Below are 7014 nucleotides of genomic sequence, written 5' to 3'. Positions count from 1 at the left end.
TGGTAATTCAGATTTGAATAATACTTCCTACCAGTCTATTCATTATTGGTCTTGTGCTATTCTCAAAAACAGTGAAGGATCTGGAATTTTAGCTTACTTGTAAGCTAAGTTGCTAGCCTACCATGATTTCATAGATTCTGGCAGAGAGCAGAGATTCTGGGGCAAGAGACAATGGATTTTATTATTTATAGCACAGCAGCAAGCATGAGTTTCATGTTTGCATCACTTATTCTCAACTCTCCTATGTATGTTGCTCACAGAATGAGTCTGTGTCATAGCTGAGGAACTCTGATCTTTAGTTGGGCTGCTGGAAACCTGCCAGTCTTTCCCCAGTGAAAGACATTACATTTGTTATTTTTGAAAACAAATCCGCTTTTTGCTTCTGAAGTAGACATTTTCTCTGTCTTCCAAAGCTTTTTGTTCTACAAACATTCTTGGAAGGACATTCCTGAACAAAACCTGAAATACCTCTTCTCAGAAGACATACAGAAACGTGAGAGATATGGAGAATTTTCTCTCATCAGCTACTAAGTTCTGTACTTGCCTTCTTAAAAAATTTTACTTTACAATGAAAATTTAGATTTTTAGTTACTTTAGTGAAGCATTTATAATTTTTGCCTATATTCTGCTGCTTTTTGAAATGCAACTCAATAATTTTAATACACTAAATTGACATTAAGATGCATCCATTTATATTTTCAGGTAATATTCTCTTTACATTCCAACCCTGGCTCACAGAGAATAGCATGTTCCCTCACTATTCCTTCTCTCCTTTTCATCTGTTTAACCTGAAGATCAGCTGAGTAAGTGGATAAAAAATCTGCTCTACAGGGCTGGCCAAACCCAGAAGCTAAATCTTAGTAACAAGTTCTAGATTCAAGCTATGGAGAGAATGTACCTCAATGTAATAAAGGCCATATATGACAAGCCCACAGCTAACATCATACTCAATGGTAAAAAGCTAAAAGCATTTTCTCTAAGATCAGAAACAAGACAAAGATGCCCACTCTCACTACTTTTACTTAACATAGTATTGGAAGTCCTAGCCACAGCAATCAGACAAGCAAAAGAAATTTAAAAATCCAAATTGGAAAGGAAGAAGTAAAACTGCCACTGTTTGCAAATGACGTGATACTATACATAGAAAATCCTAAAGACACCACTGAAAAACTACTAGAACTCATCAATGAATTCAGTAAAGTTTCAGGATACAAAATTAATATACAGAAAGCTGTTGCATTTCTATACACTAACAACAAATCAGAAAGAGAAATTAAGAAAGCAATCCAATTTACAGTTGCATCAAAAAGAATAAAATACACAGGAATAAATCTAACCAAGGAAGTAAAACACCTGTACTTGAAAAATTATAAGACACTGATGAAAGAAATTGAAGAAGACACCAACAAATGGAAAGATATACCATGTTCATGGATTGGAAAAATTAATATTTTTGAAATAAACATATTTAACAAGGCAATCTACAGATTCAATGCAATAGCTATAAAAAAACCAATGATATTTTTGAACTAGAACAAATAATTCTAAATTGTGTACATAAACACACACACACACACACAAACCCAAAATCCAAAGCAATCTTGAGAAAGAAGAGCAAAACCATGGGTATCATGTGCCCTGATTTCAAACTATGCTACAGAGCTACAGTAATCAAAACAGTATGGTACTGGCACAAAAACAGACATATAGATCAATGGAACATAATAGACAGCCCAGAAATGAACCTATGCTTATACGGTCAATTAGTCTACAACAAAGAAGGCAAGAATATACAATGGGGAAAAGACAGCTCTTCAATAAATTGTGTTGGGAAAGCTGGACAAATACATGCAAAAGAATCAAACTGGACTACTTTTTAACATCATATACAAAAATAAACTCAAAGGCGATTAAAAACGTAAATGTAAGACCTGAAACCATAAAACTCCTATAAGAAAACATAGCAGTATGTTCTTTGATATTGGTCTCAGCAATATTTTTTTTGGACACGTCTTCTAAGGCAAGGGAAACAAAACAAAAATAAACAAATGGGACTATATCAAACTAAAAAGATTTGCACAGCAAAGGAAACTATCAAAAAAAAAAAAAGAAAAGGCCTCATACTGAATTCAGAGAAGATATTTGCAAAGCATATATTGGATAAGGTGTTAATATCTAAAATATACAAAGAACTCAGCCTATCCACCAGAGGGTAGAGAGCAGAAGCAAGAAGAACTACAATCCTGCAGCCTGTGGAATGAAAACCACATTCACAGAAAGACAGACAAGATAAAAAAGGCAGAGGACTATGTATCAGATGAAGAAACAACATAAAACCAGAGAAAAACAACTAAATGAAGTAGAGATAGGCAATCTTCGAGAAAAAGAATTCAGAATAATGATAGTGAAGATGATCCAGGACCTCGGAAAAAGAATGGAGGCAAAGATCGAGAAGATGCAAGAAATGTTTAACAAAGAACTAAAAGAATCAAAGGACAAACAAACAGAGATGAATGATACAATAACTGAAATGAAAAATACACTATAACGGGGGCTTCTCTGGTGGCGCAGTGGTTGAGAATCTGCCTGCTAATGCAGGGGACACGGGTTTGAGCCCTGGTCTGGGAGGATCCCATATGCTGGGGAGCAACTAGGACCATGAGCCACAACTACTGAGCCTACGTGTCTGGAGCCTGTGCTCCACAACAAGAGGGGCCACGATAGTGAGAGGCCTGCGCACCGCAATGAAGAGTGGCCCCCGCTTGCCACAACTAGAGAAAGCCCTCACACAGAAACGAAGACCCAACACAGCAAAAATAAATTAATTAATTAATAAACTCCAACCCCCAACATCTTAAAAACAAACAAACAAACAAAAAAACACTAGAAGGAATCAATAGCAGAATAACTGAGGCAGAAGAATGGATAAGTGACCTGGAAGACAGAATGGTAGACTTCACTGACATGAAACAGAATAAACAAAAAAAGAATGAAAAGAAATCAAAACAGGGGCTTCCTTGGTGACTAAGTGGTTAAGAATCTGCCTGCCAATGCAGGGGACACAAGTTCGAGCCCTGGTCTGGGAAGATCCCACACGCGTGGAGCAACTAGGCCCATGTGCCACAACTACTGAGCCTATGTGCCACAAATACTGAAACCCGTGTGCCTAGAGCCTGTGCTCCGCAACAAGAGGAGCCATCACAAAGAGAAGCCAGCACACCGCAACAAAGAGCAGCCTCTGCTCGCCACAACTAGAGAAAGCCCACATGCAGTGATGAAGATCCAATGCAGCCAAAAATAAATGAATTTATATTTAAAAAAAAGAAATGAAGACAGCCTACGAGAACTCTGGGACAAATTAAATTCACCAACATTCGCATGATAGGGGTCCCAGAAGAAGAGAGAGAGAAAGGACCCGAGAAAATATTTGAAGAGACTATAGTTGAAAACTTCCCTCACGTGGGATAGGAAATAGCTACCCAAATCCAGGAAGTGCAGAGAGTCCCAGGCAGGATAAAACCAAGAAGAAACACACCAAGACACACAGTAATCAAACTGACAAGAATTAAAGACAAAGAAAAATTATTAAAAGAAACAAGGGAAAATAACATACAAGGGAACTCCCATAAGGTTAACAGCTGATTTCTCAACAGAAACTCTACAAGCCAGAAGGGAGTGGCACGATATATTTAAAATGATAAAAGGGAAGAACCTGCAACTTAGATTACTCTACCCAGCAAGGAGCTCATTCAGATTCAATGGAGAAATCAAAAACTTTACAGAGAAGCAAAAGCTAACAGAATTCAACACTACCACGCCAGCTCTACAACAAACGCTAAAGGAACTTCTCTAAGCGGGAAACACAAGAGATGAAAAGGACCTACAAAAACATCACCAAAACAATTCAGAAAACGGTAATAGGAACATACATATTGATAATTAACTTAAATGTGAATGGATTAAATGCTCCAACCAGAAGACAAAGGCTCACTGAATAGGTACAAAAACAAGACCCATATATATGCTGTCTACAAGAGACCCACTTCAGACCTAGGGACACATACAGACTGAAAGTGAGGGGATGGAAAAAGATATTCCATGCAAATGGAAATCACAAGAGAGATGGAGTAATCAAGAATAGGGCTTCCCTGGTGGCACAGTGGTTGAGAGTCCGCTTGCCAGTGCAGGGGATGTGGGTTTGTGCCCCGGTCTGGGAGGATCCCACGTGCCGCGCAGCGGCTGGGCCTATGGGCCATGGCCGCTGGGCCTGCACGTCCGGAGCCTCTGCTCCACAGCAGGAGAGGCCACAGCAGTGAGAGGTTGCATACAGCAAAAAAAGTATCAAGAATGTTACAAGAGACAAGGAATGACACCAAATAATGACCAAGGGATGAATCCAAGAAGAAGATATAACAATTATAAATATTTATGTACCCAACATAGGAGCACCTCAATACATAAGGCAACTGCTAACAGCTCTAAAAGAGGAAATCGACAGTAACACAATGATAATGGGGGACAGTAACACCTCACTTACACCAATGGACAGATCATCCAGACAGAAAATTAATAAGGAAACACAAGTTTTAAATGACACAATAGACCAGATAGATTTAATTGATATTTATAGGACATTCCATCTGAAAACCGCAGATTACACTTTCTTCTCAAGTACACATGGAACATTCTCCAGGATAGATCACATCTTGGGTCACAAATCAAGTCCTGGTAATTTTAAGAAAACTGAAATCATATCAAGCATCTTTTCTGACCACAACACTATGAGATTAGAAATCAGTTACAGGGGATAAAAAGTAAAAAATACAAACACATGGAGGCTAAACCATACGTTACTAAATAAGCAAGAGATCACTGAAGAAATCAAAGAGGAAATCGAAAAATACCTACAGACAAATGACAATGAAAACACAAGATCCAAAACCTATGGGATGCAGTAAAAGCAGTTCTAAGAGGGACATTTATAGCAATACAATCCTACCTCAAGAAACAAGAAAAATCTCAAGTAAACCATCTAACCTTACACCTAAAGGAACAAGAGAAAGAAGAAGAAACAAAACCTTATGTTAGTAGAAGGAAAGAAATCATAAAGATCAGATCAGAAATAAATGATATAGAAACAAAGAAAACAATAGCAAAGATCAATAAAACTAAAAGCTGGTTCTTTGAGAAGATAAACAAAATTGATAAACCTTTAGCCAGACTCACCATGTAAAGGAGGGAGAGGACTCAAATCAATAAAATTAGAAACGAAAAGGGAGAAGTTACAATGGACACTGCAGAAAAACAAAGCATCCTAAGAGACTACTACAAGCAACTCTATGCCAATAAAGTGGACAACCTAGAAGAAATGAATAAATTCTTAGAAAGGTATAACCTTCCAAGACTGAACCAGGCAGGAAGCAATAGAAAATATGACCAGACCATTCACAAGTAATGAAATTGAAACTGGATTAAAAATCTTCCAACAAACAGAAGTCCAGGACCACACGGCTGCACAGGTGAATTCTATCAAACATTTAGAGATGAGCTAACACCCATCCTTCTCAAACTCTTCCCAAAAATTGCAGAGGGAGGAACACTCCCAAACTCATTCTATGAGGCCACCATCACCCTGATACCAAAACAAGACAAAGATAGTACAAAAAAAGAAAATTACAGGCCAATATCACTGATGAATATAGATGTAAAAATCCTCAACAAAATACTAGCATCAGAATCCAACAACACATTAAAAGGATCATACAACATAATCTAATGGGATTTATCCCAGGGATGCAAGGCTTCTTCAATAAAAAATAATAATAAAAAAAATAAAATAAAATATACAAAGAACTCATACAATACAACATCACAAAAATAAATATCTCGATAGAAAAAGGGGCAGAATACCTGAATAGACATGTTTCCAAAGAAAACATACAGATGGCCAAAGGACACAGGAAAAGATGGTCAACATCACTAATCATGAGGAAAATGCAAACGCAAACCACAAGGAAATATCATCTCACACCCTTCAGAATGGGGGTGAACTAGAATAACAAATGTTATTTTGTTATTTAAAAGAACTAGAATTTCTTTAAATTCTAGTAAATAAATATTATTTATTTGTTATTTAAAAGAACTAGAATAACAAATGTTGGTGAGTATTTGGAGAAAAGGGAAACACTGTGCACAGTTGGTAGAAATGTAAACTGATGCAGCCACTATGAAAAACAATATGAAGATTCCTCAAAAAAATTAAAAATAGAACTACCATATCATCCAGCAATTTCACTTCTGGGTATTTTTCCAAAGAAAACAAAAAGTCTAATTAGAAAAGATATATGCACATATTTTCAATCTTTAAAAAGTTTTCATGTAAAACTTTTGTTTCAGAAGCAATCTGTATTTGTCATTCTGTAAATATTGTTATTTAAAAACAAAACTGCATTTTTTACAACAGCCAAGACATGGAAAAAATCTAAGTATCTATCAATAGATAAATGGATAAAGAAAATGTGATACACACACACACACACACACACACACACACGCACACACACAATGGAATATTATCCAGTGATAAAAAAGGAGATCCTGCTGTTTGCAACAACGTGGATATAACTTGAAAGCATTATGCTAAGTGAAATAAGTCAGTGAGAGGACAAATACTGTATGATCTCACTTACATGTGGAGTCTAACAAAACAAAACAACAACAAAGCTAAACTCACAGGTAGAACAGATTGGTAGTTGCCAGAGGCAGGGGATTGGGAGTGGGTGAAATGGGTGAAGGGGGTCAAACCTCCAGTTATAAAATAAATTAAGTCCTGGAGATATAATATACAGCATGGTTACTTATAATAATTATGTATGCTATAGTTGAAAGTTGCTAACAGAGTAGACCTTAAAAGTTCTCATAACAAGGAAACAAGTTATAACTACTTGTGACGATATGTTGACTAGACTTATTGTGGTGATTATTTTGTGTTTTATATATATATATATATATATA

Source organism: Neophocaena asiaeorientalis, unplaced genomic scaffold, assembly GCF_003031525.2.
Source record: "Neophocaena asiaeorientalis asiaeorientalis breed wild unplaced genomic scaffold, Neophocaena_asiaeorientalis_V1.1 scaffold24, whole genome shotgun sequence".
Taxonomy (NCBI): domain Eukaryota; kingdom Metazoa; phylum Chordata; class Mammalia; order Artiodactyla; family Phocoenidae; genus Neophocaena; species Neophocaena asiaeorientalis.
This window is presented reverse-complemented; position numbering follows the sequence as displayed.